Below are 25,967 nucleotides of genomic sequence, written 5' to 3' on the forward strand. Positions count from 1 at the left end.
ATGGAATTTTCTTTAAAGAACTTCACGGGGTTAAGTTACAAGACATGCTGTCATCCTTACAACATGCAAATGAAGCATGCACTACATGATGATAGTTTGACGTGAAGTCATTGAAAATGGTTGGACAACATGAATTTCAACTTCACCACAATAACCCGATACGTAACAAATATTACATACATAATGCCAACAAAAGCTCCCACTTCACTCTCAAACAAAACTGAACTGACTCTACAATCCAGAAATAAAGGAAGGAAAGGATGTAGAAACAAAGGGCTAGAATGTAATTCTCCTAAGAAACAGCCGATGGGACACAGTCCATGTGGCTAAACTGTTGTGGGGGTTTCTCTGAAGTGCTTCAACGTAGTCCACCTGTCTCAAACACATTGTCAAATATTTCTTCAGAATTTTTAAACATAAAAATGAAATGTTAACTCTAGTTATTTACCTAGATTCTAGTTACGTTGCAGATTATTATCCAACATAGTTTGTATGGGTACAAAAATAAAAACTTATGGCTATTGTTCCTTCATTCAACTTCAATCTCAAAAATTACACAGAAAGTACCTTTATGATTTTACCAAAAAAATTTATGCAAGTCTGAAGTTACAAACTTGGGCTTACATAAGTTGGGGACTTATGTAAGCCCAAGTGTTGCGAGCTTTGGTGGACTTAAGTACACCAAAGCTCGCAACAATTATAAAGCAGTTATTAATCAGTCAACAGTAGATTTTGAATAGACGAGCATAAAAAAAACTTGCTTCTTGTCTAAATGGTCAAGCATTTTGGTCTCTTGCCAAAGTTATTGGCTCTGACTTTTGCCCATCTGTACTCCCTCCGTTTAAACCTGATGGTTCTGTCATGACCTCAGCCAAAGATAAAGTCGACTTACTAGCATCCTACTTTTCATCTAACTTTTGTACTGATGGATCTTGGTAAACCACCTCCTACCATTCCCTATACACTCCCCTCAATGCCTCCTGGTTCTCTGTCAAAAGGATCTCAGAAGAATTTTGAACAGTCTTGATGCCAATAGAGTGCCAGGTCCTGATGGTATTTCTCCACTTGTTCTCAGAACCTGTGCTCCTGAACTTATTCCTGTTCTGTGTCACCTTTTTACACTTTCTTAATCCACTACTGTATTTTTCTGCATGGAAATTTGCTCAAACCAGCCAGTTTCTAAACAGAGCAAAAAATCCCTCCCATCCTACACCTTGTAGGATGGGAAGGATTTTATTAAATCCTTCCCATCAATCTCAAATTTTTAACAAAACTAAAGAACTCTATTAAATAACAATACCGTGCACAAAGTAATTACACACCTAGTCCCACCTATGAAACAAAGGCACAGTAGTTGACCTAGAACCATTTCCTAGTTGTCTGCCAAACTGTGTTCCAACATGCTCATTCACTTTGCAATGAGACAGGTCTTCATTACCTTGTGTTTTTGCATTTTACTGGTAAAATGACAAACAAAAGAATAAAACATATCAATCTCAAATTTTTAACAAAACTAAAGAAAACACCAACTGAAAGTTATGAGTTGTTCCATCAAATTTATGGGTAAGATATGACAAGAGCTCACATTTTTGAATGGCATAAATGATTTTTAGAAGATAGAATGGGAAGATGATGATGAATGATCACACCGTCCGATATCCATGAAAACTGATGAAAATGTGGACTGCATAAGGACGTTGATTAGAAATGATCGTCATTAACCATTAGAATGATTGCATCAGAATGCAACACAGACAAAGAAACGAACAAATTTTAATTGAAAATTTAGGCATGAGAAAAGTGTGCCAAGATGGTGCTAAAAATTTTGAATGAAGATCCAGACTTTCCATAATTACTTCAGATGACAGTTGGCTATTCCAGTACAACCCAGAAACTAAAAGACAGTCAAGGCGATGGAATACAAAAAATCGCCCCAACCAAAAAAGCAAGAATGTAAAAATCAAAAATGAAAACCATGCTTCTTGTTTTCTTTGATATTAAAGGAATTATTAGGGCTGAATACGTACCAACCAAATCAATCAAAGCAATTAAACATACTACACTGAAGTTCTGACAAGACTGTGAAAAAATTCAAAGGAAGAGACTTGGATTGTGGAATGATGGTTGGATGCTCCATCAAGCCATATGCCAGCACATAATTCTCTCTCTGTTCACTAGTTTCTGACCAAAAAACAAATCCCTATGTGAGAACATGCACCCCACACAAGGAACCAATTTCCAGTACATTGAAGACATTCAGAAAAAATTACCAAAGTGGTAAAATGGCTTACAGAAGATGACTTCCAGAAATGTTTGTGCTTGGAAGAAACATATGGAACAGGGTGTAAGCCAAAGGCAATTATTTTGAAGTGGATGAAATATTTACTCTACTCTGTCTAAAGTAATGGAGAAATCCATTAATAGCCAACTTCTAAATTATCTTGAAACCTTCCATCTGATCAATGATCACCAACATGGATTCCATCTGCACTGATCCACTGGTGATATATTGGCCTATGTTACCCATCTATGGCTAAACTCAATGGAAAAGTCTGGTGAAATTCAAGCAGTTGCTCTTCACATTTCAAAGGCTTTTGATTGTGTTTGGCATAAAGGTATTCTAAATAAGCTTCCATCTTATGGATTGTCAACTGTTTTCTATAATTGGACATCCAGTTTTCTCTCTAACTGCTCACTGCAGGTGATTGTGGATTGCTCTATGTCTTCTAACCTCACCACTAATGCCGGTGTTCCCCAAGGTTCAGGTCTTCCTCCCACTCTTTCCTTCTTGTATATTAATGATATTCTTTCACTGACTGGAAATCCTATCCATAGTTTTGCTGATGATGGTATATTACACTCCACCTTCCAGTTTGAGAAACCTTTCTCCTGCACAAACAGAAACTTCTCAAATTTCCACCACCAATTCCTTAAATGCTCATTTCAAGGTAATTCTCCAGTGGGGAAAGATAACTTAGTTCATTTCAATCCTTCCAAAACTCAGCCGTTTTATATCTTGCAAAAAAGGATTGTTCTACTCCTATGCTTATCTTTGATAACACTCAGATTTCTAGACAAAATCACATATCCATGTTAGAGATTATCCTGACTTCTAATCTCTTGACATAAGTTCACAAATACTGCTTCCCCTGCATCCAAAAAATTGGGTTTTCTCTTTTGCTATTGCCATTACTTTTCTTCTAAATAGCTACTCAATCTACAGAAATCTCAAATCTCCCCTACCATGGAATATTGCTCCAACAGCTGGGACAGTAACCCCCATAATCTCTCAGTACAGTACAATCCATTTGAAAGAGTGGAATTAGGTTAATTTAATATTCCATCTTTTACAGTATTGCTACTCACTGTCTCATGGACATTGTTTCTGTTGCATGCCTTTTCTATAGATACTTCCACCACTACTGTTTTTCTAAATTGGCTTCTATAATTCTCCCTTTCAAACATGTGCCACAACCAGTCAATATCCACTTACTATCCAATTTCAAAATCACAGGAACAACTTTTCTTCTTCCTCATTTATCCCTTCAAATTCCATTTTCTGGAACAACCACCCTTCACGCATGTTTCTGAAAATTGCAGTCTACAAAAATTCAAATCTAATGTAAACAAGTATCTCCTTTCATCTTCTCAACCTTCAGCTCATGCATGGTGCTAAGTACTATATGTTCTAATACCTTTCGTGTTTGGAGTTTTCATTAAAAAAAAAATAATAATAATAAAATCTAAATAACAGGCCTTATGGTTGTTGCTTTTAGTTTTTATCCAAAGCAATTTCCTGGGGATAAACGGCCAAAAGCATGGAGAAAATTTGGACAATTAAACAAACATAAATCATCGACATACCTAAAAGTAAAAATATCCTGTGGTAAAGAGGCTTCAGAATGAAGATATAAATTAGCAATAATACAAGATGCAGGATACATTATGTGCATATGCAAACATACCTAAAAGTGAAGTTTTCCTCTCCCTCTTTCACTTCCCCAAATGAAAATTCAAAATGCAGAAGTCTGAGACACCTTTGTTTTAATAAAAAAAATAAATAAAAAATTTTAAATTTAATTTTTTTTACCAAACTGAAAACAGTGAGTTATTAATTATGATTTGCAAAACTCATTTTGTAAATGAGTTTTGCCAGAGAAAATAATAATAATAAGAATGTTTTTATTGTATTTCACAGAATTAAGGTCACTCATTTCCTCCCCCCCCCTCACCAAACACACACACTGAATTGAAACACAGATGCTCAAATGATATAGTAGTAGTAGCGGCATGTGATGCAAGAAAGCAAGTGTATGAGCTTATGCAGCATCAGCCAAAAAAAAAAAAAAAAAAAAACACACCATTCCCTCCAAATGCCTGTCCAGTTCCTCCTTAAATTTATTCAACCTATCAACTTCCACAACGACAGATGGAAGTTTGTTCCAGCAATTAACCACCCGCTGGCTAAAGGCAAATTTCCGCACGTCTATTCTACATCTGTCCTTTCTTAATTTGAATTTATGCCCCCTTAGGTTCATAATCTGAACAAGTGGAAGGATCCCATCTGAATTAAGCGTGCTGAACCCATTCAAGGCCTTATACACCTCAATCAGATCACCGTGCAGGTGCCTAGTCTCCAGCCACTGCAATTTGCAGAACTTAAGCCTCTCTTGATAAGAGGATCCCTTCATTCCCATCACCAGTCTTGTTGCCTTTCTCTGTACACGCTCAAGTAAATCTACATCCTTCCTAAAATGAGGCCTCCAGACCTGTACGCAGTACTCAAGGCGTGGCCTGACCATTGCCTTATACAGAGGGATAATCACCTCCTTTTCCCTGCTAGCAAAATTCCTTTATATCATTGACAAAACCCCATGACCTGCCTGGCAGCCTGTCTGCATTGCTCAGAAAACTTCATATCTGCCTGCACAATTACTCCCAGATCTCTTTCATTTTCTACCACCTTAAGTGTAGTACCACACAGTTGGCACGTTTCTCTGGGGTTACTTCTACCCATATGCAGTACTTTGCATTTGTCAAGGTTAAACTTCAGTTGCCACTTCTTAGCCCATCTGCCCAAATTATCTAGATCCTGTTGCAGTAGCACACTGCCATTACTGTCATTAACAACCCTGCCAACCTTTGTATCATCTGCAAACTTCGACATTAAGCCTGATATACCTTCATCAATATCATTGATAAATATACAAAACAACAGTGGACCTAACACCAAACCCTGTGGGACCCCACTAATAACATTAGTCCAAGAAGAGCAGAACCCATTGATTACCACCCTCTGTCTTCTCCCACTTAACCATCCTTTTATCCATTGTAGCAACTTACCCTTAATACCATTCTGCTCCAATTTGTACAATAGTCTTCCATGCGCAACAGTGTCAAAAGCTTTCCTGAAATCCAAATATATGATATCAAAATTATTTTTTGCATACAGTTCCTTTGTAACCACATCATAATATCCTATCAAATTTGTCAGACAAGACTTTCCCTTAACAAACCCATGCTGTGTCTGAATTATTGCTGCAGTCTTGTCTAGATGATCCTGCAATGCATCTTTAACCAGTGACTCCATTATTTTACCAGGAACAGAAGTTAAACTAACTGGTCTGTAATTACTCGTGTCACCCTTCGATCCCCCTTTGTGAATTGGGGATACATTTGCACATCTCCAGTCCGTGGGAACCTCCCGAGTCCAAGGACGCTCTCATAATTATGGCTAAGGGTTTGCTTAGTTGCTTTGCCACCTCCTTTAATATAACTGGATAGATCCCATCCACCCCAGGTGCTTTTCTTACGTTTAACTTCAACAATTTCTCTTCCACTTTGCTCTCAGTTATTACAAAATCATTAAGTATCCTGCTACAATTTGATAACCTTCTGCCATTTTCAAACCTTAATAATTCCTCACGTGTGAATGTAGATGCAAAATACTCATTCAGTTTGTTTGCTATCTGAGCAGGATCATCAACAGTCGAACCATCGATGTCAAGTGGACCAATCTGATTCATCCCCTTCCTTTTAGAGTTTATATAAGTAAAGAAATCCTTGCTGTTTTTCTTAGCATCTTTTGCCAAGGATTTCTCGTAATCTGCCTTCGCCTGCCGAACCTCCTTTGTGACCTGATTACAGATTAACTTATATCTGCCATAGGCTTCTGAGTCGCTTGATAATTTATATGCATCCCATGCATTTTTCTTCTCTGTTACGAGTCTCATTAGTTCATTTGACAACCATTTAGGCCTAAACCTTGAACAATATTTCTTAATAATAGGTATGAAACTTTTAGTAGCTTCCACGATTAATTCCTTGAATGCTTCCCACTTAGAATTTACTGTTGGTAACATCGTCAGTTGATCCCACTGTACAGAATTTAAAAACTGTCGGAGACCACTGTACTCGTCTTTACGGAAGCAAAAACCCTTTCCTTTACCCCTGATGGCAATTAAATCTTTAAATAAATCCCACGTCAGTACGCTGTGATCACTGCCACCTAGTGGTTCTTTTATCTGCAAATTCCTAATACATGAATGATCACTGCTGATAACCAGATCAAGAGTATTACTTTCTCTGGTTGCCTCTCGAACATGCTGCTGTAAAAAACAATCATCCAATAAATCCACAAAAGTCTGACTAGTGTGTGAGTGACCAACCCACAAGTTCCAGTCAATATCTGGGAAGTTAAAATCCCCCATTATAAGACATTCCGATTTACTAGCCCACTCTATTTCTCTGTACAATTGTTCATTGTACTCATTCAAGTCATTAGGCCTATAACACACTCCTACTCTTATTTTTGCTTTTGCAGTGCTTATGTCACACCAAACTGACTCAACAGTGCACTGTTCATCTATATCAACTGGGTGCACTTCTTTTGATTTTATGTTTTTATTAATTGACAGCATAACACCTCCTCCCTTCCTATCCTGTCTATCCTTTCTGTACACATTGTACTCCCCAAATTCCAGTTCGGCATTCCTTATAGTAGTAGTAGTGGCATGTGATGCAAGAAAGCAAGTGTATGAGCTTATGCAGCATCAGCCAAAAAAAAAAAAAAAAAAAAAATCACACCATTCCCTCCAAATGCCTGTCCAGTACCTCCTTAAATTTATTCAACCTATCAACTTCCACAACGACAGATGGAAGTTTGTTCCAGCAATTAACCACCCGCTGGCTAAAGGCAAATTTCCGCACATCTATTCTACATCTGTCTTTTCTTAATTTGAATTTATGCCCCCTTAGATTCGTAATCTGAACAAGTGGAAAGATCCCATCAGAATTCAGCGTGCTCAACCCATTCAAGGCCTTATATACCTCAATCAGATCACCGCGCAGGTGCCTAGTCTCCAGCCACTGCAATTTGCAGAACTTAAGCCTCTCTTGGTAAGAGGATCCCTTCATTCCCCTCACCAATCTTGTTGCCCTTCTCTGTACACGCTCAAGTAAATCTACATCCTTCCTAAAATGAGGCCTCCAGACCTGTACGCAGTACTCAAGCCGTGGCCTGACCATTGCCTTATACAGAGGGATAATCACCTCCTTTTCCCTGCTAGAAAAATTCCTATATCTGTGTGACACCACGTCTCTGATATCCCAACAATATCCGCCTTTGATGTCTTGACCAACACTTCAAATTCATCAAATTTATTTACTATACTTCTAGCATTGGTATACATGCAAGTATACATGCACCTATTCTTATTTTTAGTTACTCTAACACATCCCATATACCCACCTGTTTCACAATGACTGCCATCCGTCCCTGAAACCCCCAACACCCCTCGCTCCAGGTCGCTACTTATTCTAATAGAAGTTGTGCAAGAATCACCTTCACCTCTGCCTGCGGCTACTGTTAAACTATTAGTTCTTGTATCCCCCCAAGCTATCAGTTTTCCGACCCACCTAACACTGCCTCGATAGCATCAGCAAATATTCTTGCACCCTTTCTATTTAAGTGTATCCCATCCCTGTAGAAGCAGTCTCTCCTGTTAACAAGTAGAGTCCAGGCTGAAAAAAATTCTATCCCTTGAGCCTTGCACAATCTTTCCAGGGCCGAATTGATCGACAAGGCTCTCATCATATACTCCCTCCTATCGTGTCTGGGCAGAATTGCAGACAATTTCAAATTCAAATTCAACCCTAATTCACGGCTTTTTTTCATCAGTGACCTGTACTTGTTAAGTAATTCTGCCGGTCTCCTACTCTTAATATCATTAGTGCCAACGTGTACAACTATATCACCTTTTGTGCCCCTAAAAGATGATATCTGCTCTACAACGTCATCAAACTTTGCCCCTGGCAGACATACCCTGGTCCTGTTTCACCTATCCTTTTTACAAAGCATGTTTCCAGTTTCCCTGACAATAGAGTCACCAACAACTACTAGTTCTTGTGGGACCAGCGCATTCTGCCTTGGGGGTTGCCGCTGTGTTGCGTGATGACCAAGTGCAAGCTTTGGCGTTGATGTGGGCAGCTGAGAGCCTGATGGGCCCCTCAATTTAGATCTTTCGAGGGCATCCACCCTGTCCTTCAAACTCTGATATAGGCCCATAACAACGCTGAGTTGTCGCCTGATGTCTGGTAAGTGCCAGGTGAATGTGTGTTTTTGTCAGCTGTTTATGTTAAATTTCTGTCAAGCCTGCAAAACCAAAGCTCAAACAGCAAGATTACACATCTCTTGTTGGCATCTCATAGACATAATGAGTATGGGAGTTGAGTACAAGAAATAAATGCTATTACTTGCCTGGCACCTGTTAAATGCTAAACAAAAAATTAATTAAAATGTAATTCATAATATATCAAAATAACAACTAAAAATACTGTAAAATCATTTGGAGAATATTTGTGGAGAAAGGTATTTGATTTTATTTCCAATTTAAAAAGTAGCATCTGTCAGACATATGCTATCAGAAAAAGGTTAACAGAAACCGAACACTCAACAGATGCATTCTTCACCAATTTAGGATTCTCCCACTTACTTCTCCCATTTTTTTTTTTTTTTTTAATGAAAATGGTTTTATATTAGCATACACGGTATCCATATAAAAACCCTTTGTCTTTACACTGAAGTGACCTAAATAAAGGCATCATACAGACAAAAATAAAAGCCAAATTTCAGAACTGTATTGGATTTGTGTGTCTGTGAAGAAGGCCACTGCAATTGCAGGTTACTGTATTCACATCAGCTTCCTTCACTGTTAATATTGCATTCATATCAGTTTTCTACATTGTTAGGCTAAAGCTTTTGAGGGAACATACCCTTCCTCAAATACAGATGTATACTGTGTTCACTTCCTTATATACACTACCATATCAAGAAATGTATAGTACTCAAATTCTGGAGAACTTATGTAGGGCCCCATGAAAGTGAAATACAGCCATCCTCAAAAGCATTTCGTGTATTGGATGGGCAATTCAACCAGTAAACAAGTAATTCTGAATAGAGGACATTTATTCAAATATTCCATAACAGGAATAAGAACCAAATTATGCTGAGGCAAAACAAAGAGTAATCTTTGCTTTCGATTATCCTAATAAGAGATCACCATAAGAGAAATCTAATGTAGCACTCATACTATAATTTCATATGTCGAAACTTCAGAAATGTGCAAATCTTTCTAAACTGTCATACTGAAACTATTTCTACAACTTCAAGAAACTTTGAGGAAATGTGTAAGGAGGAAAGTTGTTTTGAGAAATACCACATACACAAAATAAAGCAAAACAGAGTCTGGATTTGAACCATGAAAGGACATTGGCTGATAGAATGATTTAAAAGAAAACTGTGGATTTACAGAAACTAATTTGAAGTTCATCTCATCTAACTTCAGACTTTCCAGATTTTGCTATTTGACATCTTCAACTACATCACTGCATCAGCATGAAATTGTATCCATCTACAAAGTGCCTCCCTATTCAGAAACTGTATATATATCACAAAATGTATACTTCTGTAGCTATCACTAAAATTTTGTGGTATCTTCTTAGCATTAGTATTAATGGTGGTCAATGATGCAAGAAAGCAAGCTTTCTTGCATAATTATTTTTTGCTGATACAGCAAGAGAGAAAAAAAAAAATTCCATTCCACCTATCCATGCCCTCCAATAGTTTGTCGAGCTATCAACTTCCACATTATCAGACAGAAATTTGTTCGAGAAATCAGCCACCTGTTGGCTAATTGCAAACCCTCACACATCTATTCTTCAATCATCATTCCTAGACTTCAATTTATGGCCTCTCGTGTGTAGTCTGAACAAGAGGAAGAATCTCATCAGCACTGAGCTTGCTCAATCCATTCAAAGCCTCCAATCAGACTGCATCATACTTGCCTGGTCACCAGTCACTGCAATCTGCAGAACTGAAACCTTTCTTGTTACCAAGAAAAGTTTCAGTTCTGCAGATTGCAGTGACTGAGGGGAACAAAGGGAACCCCTTTGTTCCCCTCACCAATCCTGTTGCCCTTCTCCACTGAAGCAACTTTACATCCTTCCTAAAATAAGACCTCCAGACCTGTATGTAGTACTCAAGTTGTGGCTTGATCATTGCCTTATACAATGGAATAATCACCTCCTTATCCCTGCTAGCAAAATTCCTGATTATCACTGACAAATCAACATATGCTGTCTTGGCAGCCTTTCTACACTGCTCAGAGAATTTCATATCTGACTGTCCAGTTACCCCCAGGTCATTCATTTTCCACTACCATGAGTGTAGTACCACACAGTTGGTACATTAATCTGGAATTAACATACCCATATGAAGTACAGTAAGTACACGACGTGCATAAAAGATACGTTCCAGGACTTTTTACGTAACTCGGGAATGACTAATAAAATATTGCTACTATATCCCTGATATGCCAAAATTACAAACACCACATAATATCCTCAGCTATCCACATAATATCAACTAATTAATTGATAATATCAATTAATTAGTTATACATTTTTTTATATATTAGATATATATATAGAAAAAATAGTTACATATTTTTAATTAGTTCAATTAAAAGCTTTATCTGGGGACAGCTGTGAAGTAGCTGGAGTGGCATAAGAAAAGAAAACAAAGGAAGAAAAAATGCGTGTTACTGTACTGTAAAAAATGATATGTATTTCGTAGTCTTGGTTATTATAGTTGACTTCAATGGTGCCAATCCCTTCGCCGCTTCTCGCATTCATGTTTGACCATTTTCATACATCCTTATTATTTTAATTTTCTGATCCAAATCAATCGCTTTCCTTTTCTTGGTAGATTTACTAGTACTGCTGTCAGTTATTCTCTTAGTCAGCACCATGATAACAGTCAAAATGAAATTTTCTGTAAAGAATTTCACAGGGTTAAGGTGGAAACACACTTATCGCCTCACGCGAGCTCACATTTTACTAAAGCACATTTCTGGAGGTCACGACCATTAAACAATAAAAACAATTTGCAATTTCCAGTTTATTGGGCTTTTTCTGTTAGTGCAATTCATTATAAGTAGGTAGTAAACTCGATCTTATTGCATTTGCGATAATATCAATAGCTGGAATTCTGTGGATTTTTACATTATTATGATGATACGTATGTCCCCTTCACTGAAATCTTCAGTCATAAAAAAAATACATAAATTTTCAGAATCTTTTCTTCATTCCTTTTTAAGCTTCGTAAACTCATTACTCACTTAGTATCTCACTTGTGCAATTGTGCATGCAGCGTTCGTCACTACTGATTCCTTATTTGTTTTTTACTGTTTTAAATTTTACAGTTCGTTAAAAAAAAAAAAAAAAAAAAATGAAAAAAAATTTACATAAGTCCAAAGTTACGTAACTCAGTTTTACATAAGTCGGGGACTTACTGTACTTTGCATGTTTAAACCTCGATTGCCATTTCTCAGCCCAACCAATTAATTTTTCTAGATCTTGTTGCACTAGCATACTTTCAATAACCACCCTGACAACCTTTGTATCATCTCTGCAAACTTAGACATTAAGCCAGATCATCAATATCATTAATAAATACAGAAAACAACAATGGGCCCAGTACCAAACTGGGATGACTCCAGACTTCAGGAGTCTGAAGTCAAATGTCTATTGATAAAAACTGTCGTCTCTCTCAATCATCCCTTTATCCATAGCAGCAACTTGCCCTTAATGCCACACTACTCCAATTTGTGTAGCAGTCTATTATGTGCAACAGTATCAAAAGCTTTCCTGAAATCCAAGTATATGATATCAAAATTATTATTTGCATCCAGTTCCTTTGTTACTGCAACATAGTATCCAATCAGATTGGTCAGACCATATCACCCACTGACAAACCCATGATGTGACTGAAGTATAACTACACACCTGTCTAGGTAGTTCTGCATTACTTTTTTTACCAATGACTGCATTATTTTCCCTGGAAGAGAAGTTAAGCTAATAAGTCTGTAATTATTTGTCACTCTTTGATCCCCTTTGTGAATTGGGGATACATTCAAACAACCCCAATCCGGCACATCTTCTGAATCCAAGGGCGCTCTCATAATTATGGCTAAAGGTTTGCTCATCTCCTTTGTAGCCTCTCAATATAACTGAATAGAATAGATCCCATCCACCCCAGGTGCCTTTCTCACATTTAAATACCAATTGAAATTTTAGATTTTCAATGAGAACAGTATCCTTTTCACTTTATGTAAAAATGCATGAATATTGATATGGCAGCATTTCATAACTGTTTTAAGAGTTGTATTATTTAAAAATTTTCTAGGCTATATTATTTTAGACTTAAGTTCTATACCACATGCTTTAGTTTTAAACTATACTATTCTTTACTAACATGAAAAAAAATTCAATGAAAAATATTTATTTTCACACTGTTCACTTTTAAAGTGTAAAAATAGCCAAAAATACCCTAACTTCTATAGGAAATGTATTTCATAAAAAAAAAAAACCTACTAGTAATATGAAAACATTTTTTATTTAGAGGCTACATTGTGTTTTGGTAATCAGCAAAATAAAAAAAAACTTTTGGTCAAAGGTTGGTAAAGAGGATGTGGAGGACCTTATTGATGCTCATGGCCATGAGCTAACAACAGAGAAGCTACAAAAGTTGAAGAAAATTACAGAAAGTGACACTGGAGAGGAAGAGAAAGAAAGACACCCAAAGGTGTCAGCTGAAGAGTTGACCTCCATTTCTTGTTGGGAGCGTTCAACAGAAGTCGTAAAAAGCACCCCGGCATTGAAAACACTGAACTCATGATGGGCAAAATGGAAGAGGAAGAGTATATCACTGACAAAACTCCATAACCTGCTCTGGCAGCCCGTCTGCACGGCTCAGAGAACTTAAAATGTGACTACACAATTACCCCCAGGTCTTTTTCGTTCTCCACCTCCCTGAATGTAGCAGTAACCCAATAGAAACATACCACACAGTTGGTACGTTTCTATTGGGTTACTGCTACCCATATAGAGTACTTTGCATTTGTTAATGTTAAACTTCAGTTGCCACTTCTCAGCCCATTTGCCTAACTTTTCTAGATCCTGTTGCAGTAGAATACTGCCTTTACTGTCATTAACAACCCTGTCAACCTTTGTATCATCTGCAAACTTGGACATCAAGCCTGATATACCTTCATCGATATCATTGATAATACACAAAACAACAATGGGCCCAGCACCGAACCCTGGGGGACTCCGCTAGTAACATTAGTCCACATAAAGCAGTGTCCATCCATTTATTACCGCTCTCTGCTATCTCCCACTCAACCATCCCTTTATCCACTGCAGTAACTTGCCCTTAATGCCATACTACTTCAATTTGTTCAGCGGTCTTCCATATGCAACAGTATCAAAAGCTTTACTGAAATCCAGGTATATGATACCAAAATTATTTTTTGCATCCAATTCCTTTGTGACTACATTGTAGTATCCAATCAAATTGGTCAGACAAGACTCCCTTAACAAACCCATGCTGTGTCTGAACTATTACTGCTGTTTTGTCTAGGTGATCCTGTATCAACTCTTTAACCAGTGACTCCATTATTTTCCCAGGAGCAGAAGTTAAACTAACAGGTCTATAATTATTTGTGTCACCCTTTGTGAATTGGGGATACATTTGCAGATCTGCAGTCCATGGGACCTACCCCAACTCTAAGGATGCTCTCATAATTAATGGCAAGGATTTGCTTACTTACCTTGCTGCCTCCATTATAACTGGATAGATTCCATCTGCCCCAGGTGCCTTTTTTATGTTTAACTTCAACAATTTCTCCTCCACTTTGCTCTCGGTTATTACAAAATCACTTAGTTCCCTGTTAGTGTTTGATAAACTTCTGGCATTCCCCTCCTTGAATAACTCCTCATGTGTGAATGTACATGAAAAATATATCTGCCATAGGCTTCTGTGTCATCTGCCACAAGCCTCATTAATTCATCTGACATCCATTTAGGCCTGAACCCTGAACAGTATTTCTTAGTTGGCATGAAAAGCCTAGTAGCCTGCAATATTAAGTCATTGAAGGCTTCCCATTTAGAATTCACTGTTGGTAACATCAGTTGATCCCACTGTATAGAATTAGAACTGTCTGAGACCACTGTAGTCAAATTTACGAAAGCAAAGCCCTTCCACCTTTAGCCTTGATGGTAGTTACATCTTTCAAGTAAATCCCACATCAGTGCACTGTGATCATAGTCACCTAGTGGTTGCTTTATCCACAAATTCTTAATGCATGAATAATCACTGCTGATAATTAGATCAAGGTTATTACTGCCTCTGGTTGCCCCTCGAACATGTTGCTGTAGAAAACAATCCTCCAATAAATCCACAAAAGTCTTGCTAGTGTGCGAGTGACCAACCCACAAATTCCAGTCATTATCCTGAAAGTTAAAATCCCCCATTACAAGACTCTGATTTACTGGCCCACTATTTCTCTGCACAACTGTTCATTGTACTCATCAGAGTCATTAGGCCTATAACATACTCCTCTCATTATCCCTTTCCCAGTGTTTATGTCACACCAAACAAACTCAACATTGCACTGTCTACACGTGTCAACTGGATGCACTTCCTTAGATTTGTGTTTCTTAACTAACAGCATAACCCGTCCTCCCTTTCTACCCCATCTGTCCACATTGTACTCCCCAAATTCCAATTCTGCACTGCTTATATCTGTGTGACACCATGTCTCTGATATCCCAACAATATCTGCCTTTGATGTCTTGATCAGCACTTCAAATTCATCAATTTTATTTACTATACTTCTAGCATTAGTGTACATGCAAGTATACATACACTTGTTCTTACTCTTAGTTACCCTAACACAGCCCATGTATTTACTTGTTCCATGATGACTCCCAGCAGCTCTTGAAGTCCCCAGCAACTTGCTCTCTAGGCTGCTGCTCATTACAACAGAAGCAGTGCAAGAATCACTTTCGCCTCTGCCTGCAGCTACCGTTAATCTTTTAGTCTATGATTCCCCCCCCCCAATCTGGCAGTTTTCCAAACCACCTAACACTGCCTCAATAGCATCAGCAAATATTCTTGCACTCTTTCTATTTAAGTGTATCCCATCCCTGTAGAAGCAGTCTCTCCTGTTAGCGAGCACAGACCACGCTGAAAAAAAATTCTATCCCATGAGTCTTGCACAATCTCTCCAGGGCAGAATTGATTGATAAGGCTCTCATCATATACTCCCTCCTATCATGTCTGGGCAGAACTGCAGACACTTTCAAATTTAATCCTAACTCGCAACTTTTTTTCAGCATTGACCTGTACTTGTTAAGCAAATCTGCAGATCTCTTACTCTTAAGGTCATTAGTGCAAACGTGTACAACAATATAGTCTTTTGTGCCCTTAAAAGATGATATCTACCCTACAATGTCATCAACTTTTGCCCTGGCAGACATACCCTGGTCCTATTCCACCTATCCTTTTTGCATAATATATTCCTCGTCTCACTGACAACAGAGTCACCGACAATAACTAATTTCTATGGGACCAGAGCATTCTGGCTTGGAAATTGCTGCTGTGTTGCCTGATGCACAGGAGTGAGTTCTGGTATTGAGTTAGGCAGCTGAGAGCTTGATGAGCCCCTCAATTTCTTCGAAGGCATTTACCCTACACCTCAAATTCTCATAGACGCCCATCAGAACACTGAGTTCACACCTAATTTCTTCACAGTCTCTCTGCACCTAGAACACACAAAGACATCCTCCTTGGCTAGATCATGTACTGTTCTAGATAGGTCTGGAAACATTTCACATTTTGCACATTGTTTTAGACTATGATGCATTGGAAAATTGCCCCCTTCAATTCTCCCGTAAGCCACAGCATTCTGGCTATTCTGTGTCTTGATTCTGTTAAGTATAATTCAATTAATAATGAACTTTAAGATTAATAAATTTTACTGATAATTGATAATACTAAACTAATCTAACAGATTTCTAATACAGTGCGACATATTTCGCTATCTAGTTTTATGTTAAACCTTACGTTTAATTATCTGAAGAGCAACATTTAAGGAGCTGGCTCTGATTAATCAAGTAGTTGAAGCTGCTTGTGCAGGACTAAGTTTCTAAAACTGGAGGTGTAATATAGTGCACTGTCATCAGCAAAACTATGGATAGGATTTGTAGTCAGTGGAAAACCATTAATATACAGAAGAAAAATAACCTTGGGAAAAACCAGCATTAGTGGAGAAATTAGAAGACAGAGCACCATCTACCATCAACTGCAATGAGCATTCAGAGAGAAAATTGGATAACCAGTTGCAAAAGACAGTTGGCAGCCAGTAAGATGAAAGCTTGTTTAGAAGACCGGGCCAAACATGATCAAAATCCTTAGAAATGTCAAGGGGAACTGCTTGAGTTTCAACAAATTTTCTCATTGAATTTGTTCAAAGGTGAGAAACATAAGCCAATGTATCGACAGTATATTAGAACACTCCACTCAATATGACCACGCGAGGCAGTGAGTGGGTATATTAGGCATGACAGGGGGTGGGATGTCAAGATAAGAGTTAGAATAAAAACAGGATGCTGGTTAGTCTACTTTGTCTTTAGCTGAGCATGAATAGAACCATCAGGTTATAATAAAGTGAATATTGTAGGACAGAAGTTGCAGCTAATTGCTCTGACAAGAGACCAGAATGCTCATCTACTGTTTGAAGACATTTTCTACTCTCTGCCTGGTTTAAAAAAAAAAAAAAAAACAACTTTGGATTGATTAATAACTATTTTAAAATTGTTACAATCTTTAATAAAACTGGAGATTTGGATACAAGCCAATTGCAATTTGCTACATTCTTATCTTGAACTAGCACATTCATTGGAAAACCAAGGTTTAGATAAGGGCCAAGATTTTAAGATGGAATGTGTATAAAGGATTTTATCCCTACAAGAATAATTTCCCTGACACGATCTGAGCAAACATTGGGATCAGACGAATTTTCAATTTCTTATTTTCCAACCAAGGAAAAGAATAAAAATCACACAGATCATCCTATTCACATTCCACTACATAAGAGACCATCACCAAGATGTAATTTTAAGTGATTAGAATACCACTGACATTGACCATGTGGGGTTACTGCTGAGAATAAGATTGTGTTTGGTGTACATCTAGGATTATCTGGGATTCTGTTAGGTAAATGAGCAAGCCATATGAAATCATTAATTGCAAAAGCCTTGGCATCTTGACCAGCTGAGTTCATTTAACTGTAGAAATTAAGCCAACTGCAGTTGTGAATATTAAAATCAAATGAAACTGTTAGGAAATTTAGATTGGAGAAAGTAGGGTTTCAAAGAAATTAAATCAAAGAATTTTATGTGATTCATGGAGTCAGGAAGATGACAGATGAATTTGACAAAATGAGGTATAGATTTTTAAGCCAGAGGAGATGAAAATGAGGAGCTTTCAAATTAGGAAGTCTCTGACAAGGAGTTTCAGAGTACATACATAGGCCTTCAAAGCAGAAGGAATCAGAGCAAATAGTTAGGAATGCAGAAATTTGTAATGCAGTTGGTCATCAGATCTAAATGCCTGCCACAATTTGCCTTATATTAGTAATAGAATGCCAAATAATACAACATGGACATTTTCTTCACCTTCACAGCAGCCAACTATTCATTTAATAGTTATCCATTTGGTTCTTTTCTTTTGTAATATACAGTACCATGGATCCACATGTTTCACCTGCCCACTGCAGCTGCTTTTTTTTGATTGTCTGTGTGAAATTTAGTTCTGCTCTAAATGTCACATTAGTGGTTTTTTTTTTTTTTAACCCATCAATTTTGCTTTATTAATCTTCCTCCTTAGACATTGTTGTTGTTATTTGGTTTTTAGGAGCATTAGCAACTAAGGCCATATTGCCCCAGGGATATGCAGTGGTCATTCCTTGACCTTTCCACATCCTTCATATTTGGTGGTCACGGGCTCGAACCCCGGTCTAATCAGGAAGCGTGTGCTACACACTGCTGCTCCTGTCCACCTGGCTAAGGAGGCGCCCCTCCTTAGACACTTCTTTTCAAATGTCAATTTCCATTCTTCTTTGATTTAATTATTCAGGCTTCACACCTGTAGGTAAGTGTTGAAATTACTGATTTGTAGAGTTTTAAGTTTTTCAGCAACTTTATTGCTATTCCAGGTTTTTCCTTCTTGGTCAATGAGAACCAACTAATAGCTATTGTATGTTTTATGGTTTTAATGTCTAATTTTTTAGTAAATAACATACCCATGAATTTTCTAACTTGATCTATGGCCTCTCCATCTAAGTCTATTTTAACTGTTCTATTTTCGTTACTTTAGTTTTATGTTTGTTGACATTTTGTATTCTTCACAAGTTGTACATTGTTTATTTGTAAGGTTTATTATATTATTTTTTCTGGTAATATTATGCTATTAGGATAATATTACCAGTATATTTTATTTGTTTTATATTTATCCATTCACTTTGATTCCTTTCTCTGTATTACATTTTCGCATTTTCTTTTGTCACACCCAGGATCCTGAGCTGGATTGGTGATTCCCCTTCTACTTCTGACAACACACACACCACACACACACTCTCTCTCTCTCTCTCTCTCTCTCTCTCTCTCTCTCTCTCTCTCTCTCTCTCTCTCTCTCTCTCTCTCTCATTTATGAACTCACTTAACTATCTTCATGAATATTTTATATGAAATGCAAAGGAGATTTATTGGACTGCAATTTCAACATTCCTTGTTGTTTCCACTTTTAATAAGATAAATAAAACAATAAAATAAGTAAATACAATAATAATAATTAACAGGTGAAAATTAAGTTCACTGGAATGTTAACAGTAAGCAATTAGAAAATTCCTACCCTGAACATTTTGAATGGGAAAAATACCATCATTTAGTTCCCACTGATATCTTTTCAAGAAATTAGTGGATACTAAAATTTTAAAGCACACTGCTGTTTTTCACCCAAAGTATAAACAGACAGGCATATCTTGACATATTAAAAAATACAATTACTTTTAAAGTATTTGTTATTAGTTTAATATTAGCAAATGATACCAAGAAACAAGCTTATACAGCATCAGCAAAAAAAAAAATAATTTTTCATCTACTCTAATAATTCGTCTAAATTTTTTCATAAATTTATTCAAACTACCAATTTCCACAACACCAGATGGAAGTCTGCTCTCCAATAATCAATCGCACTCAAAATCACGTTTCAAGCAAATTGCAGCCTTTTACACTAAGTACCCTTTTGTGTCCTTGACTAATCTGGTTGATTTTCTTTGCACCCGTTCCAACAGATCCACATATTTTTTAAAATAATGCTTCTGGATCTGTATACAGTACTCAAGCTGTAACCTAAGCACTGCTTTATACAATGGGATAATCACCTCTTGTTACTGCTGAAAAAGTTCCTATATACATCACTGTCATTTGTTATTTTGGTTTTTTTAGGAGCATTAACAACTAAGGCCATAATGCTCCGGGGATATGCGGTGGTCATTCCCTGACCTTTCCGCATCCTCCGTATTTGGTGGTCACGGGCTTGAATACATCAGTGACAAAACTCTATACGCTGTTCTGGCAACCTGTCTCCACTGCTCAGAGAACTTCATGTATAACTGTACAATTACTCCAGGGTCTTGTTCTCCACCACTTAGAATGTAGTACCACCTAACTAGTATATTATTCTGGGATTACTGCTTCCTATAATGCAGTACCTTACATTTGCCAAAGTTAAATCTCAATTCCCACCAATGTCCAACCAACGGGAATCCCAATTCCCATTGGCTGGACAGCCCATCTGTCCAACTTTTTTTGGTCTTGTTGCAGTAGTATGCCTTGATTCCTATCATTAACTACCCTGCCAACCTTTGTATCATCTTTATTATCTACAGACTTGGGCAATAAGCTTGATACGTCTTCAATATTGTTAATAAATAAATACTGAATAATAATAATATTGTTAATAAATACAGAAAGGGGCCCTGCACCAAACCCTAAGGTTTGTTTTTTATTTTTATTGGCACATTAGCTACTAAGGCTATAATGCGCCAAACCCTAAGGGCATACACCAATAACATTAGTCAAAGAGTAGCACCCATTTATAGCTACCCTTTCTCCTGCCCCTCAACCAACCATTTATAATATAAATGGATGAAGCAGTAACTTTTTCCCCAATGTCACACTGCTCCAGTTTGTACGGGTATGGAAAAGCTTTACTAATTAAAGGGGTTTTTTTTTTTTTTTTTTTTGACTGATGCTATATAAGCTTGCTTTCTTGCATCATATGCCTCTACTGATGCTAATGTATAAGATTTCAAACTTAATTTTTGCATCCATTTCATTTGTTACTGTATCATAATAGCCGATCAGACTGGTAAGACAAGATCTTCCATTAACAAATCCATCGAGATGATCCTACAATACTACTTTAACCACTGACTCCATTATTTTCCCATACACTGTATTTGGGAAAATTCGGAAAATAATGGAGTCATCGAGTCCCCCTTTTGTGAATAACAGAGACATTTGCACACCTTCAGTCTATACAGACCTGCCCTGAATTCAAGGATACTCTAATAATTATGATCAAAGGTTTGCTTACTTCTCTTGCTGCTTCTTTTAATATAACTGGTTAGATTCCATCAAACCAAGCAGCCTTATTTACTTTTAGCTTCAATAGTATCTCTTCCACTTTCTTTTCAGTTATCACAAAATCATAACTCAAAGTAATAACTCAGTATGCTTCTGGTATTCCTATTCCTAAAAACTTATGTATAAGCAAAATACTTATCCAGTTTGTCAGCAATCTGAACAATAATAGATACATCATTCATATCTAGTGGGCCAATATATGTGGGACCAATATATTGTGGGCCCTTTCCTTTTAGAGTGAACAGAAAAAAAGATTTCTTAGCCATTTTGCATTCTTTACTATAGACCTCATCATCTTCCTTGGCTTGCCTCTTAGTGACAGGATTGCAAATTAGTTTATACTAAGTGTGGATTTCTGTCTCTCCTGATAATTTATAATCATCTGAAGCACTTTTCTTCTCTATCTCTACTCTCATCAGTACATCTAATCTATTTATGTCTAAACCTTGAACAATATTACCTGCAAGGTGATCTAATTGAGGTGTATAAGACATTGAATGGATTGAGCAAGCTCAATGCTAATGGGATTCTTCCTCTTGCTCAGATTACTCGCCTGAGGTGGAATAAATTCAAATTGAGGAAAGACAATTGTAGAATAGATGTGCAGAAATTCACCTTTAGCCAGCGGGTGGTTGATAGTTGGAACAAACTTCCATCTGTTGTAGTCGAGGTCAGCAACTTAAGTTCAAGACAGAACTAGACAAACATTTGGAGTGAATGGATGGGTGAAATGGGAAGGGTGCGATTTTTTTGGCTGATGTTATATAAGCTTGCTTTCTTGCATCGTATACCTACTAATGCTAATATCTCATAGTTGGTAAAGAAGCTTAGTAGCTTCTATGATTCTAAATGAGGAGGAGTCATGTTTCCATGACTGCTTCTCATTTAAAATTTGCCATTGCTAACATCAGCAGTTGACCCACTGAAAATAAATTTAAGCCATCTAAGGAAATTGTAGTCACCTCCACGAAAGCAACATCCCTTCCCTTTACAGTACAGTTATAACACTACAGTGCAGTTCAATCAGTGCTTGTTTACTGTAGCACTCTGTATATTTTGATACCCTGCCCCCAGAATTACACTTTGTTCCCCTGGATTAGCACTACTCACTCCGTGGGAGAGACCCTGTGGGGGAAAAAAAAAAAAAAAAAAAAAAAAATTTTTAATGTCCTTCACTCTGATTTTATCAATCTACTGTGATTCACAGTGAATGCCCTCAAAAGGCACATTCTTTGATTTCTCCATGAAATTTCAAAACTGACTTTTAACCAATACTGTAAATAATGAGAAAATGGCTGAATTGCCAGGCATAACTACAAATGCTGCAAAGCATTTCCAATTTACAACATGGACAAACTTTAAAAGTATCCCTGTTTATTGTCATAAAAATTATTTTTCACACTAACAAGTAATTTACATCTGTATTAATTTTCTGTAGTTTCTGCCGGCGCATGTTCTCTGCGTCCATGTCTATAAAGTGCTATTGTCACTCAAAGTTGTGGGGGGAACATATCAAAGCATTCACATGTAATATTCCTCGCATACACTTTATGCATCCTCCCAGACTACGTTATAGGAAAGAGAGTGATTGCATTCAGTGGTTCTAATTAACTGAAGTTTATTGAAGTGTTGTTTAGAAAACTTCTCTTTTAGAAGATGTCTCATGCCTAACAAGGAGTTGCTTTCTGCTGAACCCTAAACAATAGCACCACTGATAAATGTTGTTTTCAGTTTACTTTTGGTTTCCAGTCACTTCTGGTTTACATAATTTTTACAAGCATTTTGTGTTCACATGATTGATTTTAGTTTACCATACAGGTAGTTTCAACTTCTCTTTTTTAAAATGGCCTCAAAGCAATCAAACAAGTCAGCAAGCACTAATAATGTGAAGGTGAAAAACCACTAGAAAAGCATATCATTAAAAACTAAACCATATATTCTGATTTACTATGGTGACACAGTAATCTATGCAAAATGTTTGATTCAGAGGACTCCAACATCATGTAGAATAAGGGGAAAACCTTATTCAACAAAATTAAAATCAATCTAGACCTTCGATCACAATCCAGATACAAAGATCTGTTCACAGAGGACCATATGCTGCATAGAATTCAATTCCCAAGAGGTAATATGAAGATTAAGAAAAATATGTCAGAATGATTCAATGCTGAAGCTTCCAGTGCCAGTAATTCCTGCTCATTTAATGATTTTTTGAAAGATCCTCAAAAAAAATCATTGAGTATTAATTAATGATTTAAAGAATCATTAAATCATTGTGATACTGAAAATTAACAGTATCACAAGCTGTTATTTTAAATAATATGAATACAGTATATAAAGTATATATTGTCTGTAATTTTAAGGTAAGTTTCTTGCACTTTCTTGAATATATATTTACATTTTATTCTGCAATTTATGTATTTAAAGTTTATATGTAAAGGTTTTAATGTTTCTGCTATGTTTAATATTGTTACATTGAGAAATGCTACGTTAAAATCAACCAGAAATGCTAGTCACAAAAACATGTTAAAATTATTTACATTATTTTTAATGTAAAAATGTTCCTCATTTAACATAGATTCACTTAGCACCCTGTTTTTATAGTCCCAATTGAGATGCTAATTGGGATGGGGAATGCTTGTAATTTCTCTAATCCCACATCGACGTATTATGATCACTGCCACCTAGTGGTTCCTTCATCTTTAGATTCTTAATGCACAAAGAATCACTGCTGATAATCAACCTTCTCTTGTTACCTCTCTAATATGCTGGTATAAATCAGTCATCTAATATTTCCAGAAAAGCTTTGCTACTGTGCATATCACCTACCCACAAGTTCTAGTTAATATCTGGAAAGTTAAAATCTTCTATTATAAGACATTCTCATTTTCTGGCCCACTATTTGTCAATATAGCTGTTTGTTATATAACCAGTCATTTGACTTATAACATACTCCTACTCATTTATAAGCACAAAATGCATTTACATCTACTCGTAATTTGCTTTGGTAGAAGGGCTGGGAAGAGTGTCCATAATCTTTCCCCTTTCTTTAGCTGTTTATCAATGTTTACTATTCAAAAGATTACTATTGAAGTAATTTCAAAATATACTTTTTTTTTTTATATTACTCAACATGTTACAAAAGTTAAAAGTGGCTGTTAATTGTGATATTGAAATAAATTAATTTTAATGCATACTCATACATAAACTATATTTAATAGGAAAATACACACATATAAGTTAGACTTTAAAGACTATCTTGTGTAGATATCAATATCACTAAAATTGGCCACCTCAGTCAGTGGCATATCACCTTCAGTAAATTTAAGCCCTAGTGCAATGTGTTTTTTTTTTCCTTTTTTAGCCAACTTTCTCATTTTACTCTTCCTTTTGCCTGCACCATACATTAGCACTAGTATATGCTATACCTCTGAGTATCACCTTGTGGTAACTGAAAGATAAAGTGACCCTTGAGTTTCTTGTTTCTTTGAGATGTGCATTTGTTTTTAATAATAAAGTAGATAACACTGAATTTTTCTTTTATTTTCGACAGTAACCTTGAAAGAGTCAGAAAATATAACTTTTTTATATTTTCTTACTCCCGATTGATATAAATATTACTTTTTTTTTTAAATTAATTTTACACAAAGAAATTATGTAATTATTCTTTATACCCTAGAGATATTTTTGTGGTTTAACTATACACATATAATGCCTAATGTACTTCTAAAACAGAACATATGTACAGTTTCAATGTTTCAAGTTTGTTTTAGGATGACAGAATAAATATCTAATCGGAAGAATGGCAGGGCAACGTACACCTAGCCTTTCATGCTAATACGGGTACCGGAAAATACCTGATACTATAAACTATTCCCTGAAATGTTCCTGATGCTTCCCTGGATGACACCTTCCGATATTATCAGATTAAATTCGTTCATTTGTATTATTTTTTAATGGAAATATTAATTAATACTAAAATTAATCCGATTGGTAAAGACTTTTTTTTTATCCTTTAAGTGTTAATTAAAAAAAAAAGGGGTAAGTGTCGCGAATTCGGGCGTATTGCCTTACTTATTGAAGCAGGGTAAGCCTAACCACTATCTACATAAACGTCACACTTCATTTAGCAAAATAATAATTATTACTTCCCTATGTTTACAATATTCGCATCCACCCTTGGCGTCATACTCACATAATGGCAACATCTTCTCTTAACAAAGCAGAGAAGAGGTCAACGATCCACCTGATCTACACCATGAAGTTAATTCAACTTCAATGTCTCAAGTAAGCCTCGTTGGCAGAATTATACAGTAGAATTACAACAGCCCAGCAAACTGACACAATTAGTAAATAACATTGTTTGTTAACATACCTGGATTCTGTTTATCGCCAGGAATAGTAACCCCTATAGAAAAATACAACCAATAAAATACAGAAACTTTTATGTTACATCCAAAGTTTTCTTGGATTACTCTCTTAAATAAAACACTCTAACTAAAACCATCTGAAACACTTCCAGGTCGTAGCAGCTGACAATAGGAGATTCAGTGACGTCACGAAGAAAGTTAATCCAATGCCTTTATTACAGGCGAGAATTTTGATACACCGATATATCTTCGCTTTAAAAGCGATAAATATATCGGTGTGGCAAAATTCTAATGATGATGCTATTATTAACAAATTGGAAAACAGTAAATGAGATTTATTAATTTTCATCCAATTTTAAGTTGTAAATAATAAGTCTTTTAATTCGAAATTTGAGGAGACTTTTAACAAAACTGTAATTACAAAGTAAGGAGCTTTAAAATGTGTGTGTTTGTGTGTGTGTGTTCAGACCCATCCTCCTTCTT

At 36.5% G+C, this 25,967-nt stretch overlaps 1 protein-coding gene across 3 annotated transcripts in view; it reads right to left on the bottom strand.

Annotated features, from left to right (window-relative positions):
* Positions 1–25,586, bottom strand: part of LOC150087158 (RNA-binding protein Ro60) — a 164,579-nt gene extending 138,993 nt beyond the window's left edge. For 2 of the 3 annotated variants that reach the window (XR_016546902.1, XM_090372993.1), the window contains exon 1: positions 25,490–25,586. The gene's annotated coding sequence lies outside the window, so the exon portion shown is untranslated. Of the gene's footprint in view, positions 1–25,309; positions 25,371–25,489 lie in introns of those variants that run through there. The other variant, XM_090372994.1, reaches the window with a different exon arrangement.
* Positions 25,587–25,967: the final 381 nt, after the last annotated feature.

This window comes from Mastigoproctus giganteus, chromosome 4 (genome assembly GCF_048544385.1).
Source record: "Mastigoproctus giganteus isolate SK-2022 chromosome 4, ASM4854438v1, whole genome shotgun sequence".
Classification (NCBI taxonomy): domain Eukaryota; kingdom Metazoa; phylum Arthropoda; class Arachnida; order Uropygi; family Thelyphonidae; genus Mastigoproctus; species Mastigoproctus giganteus.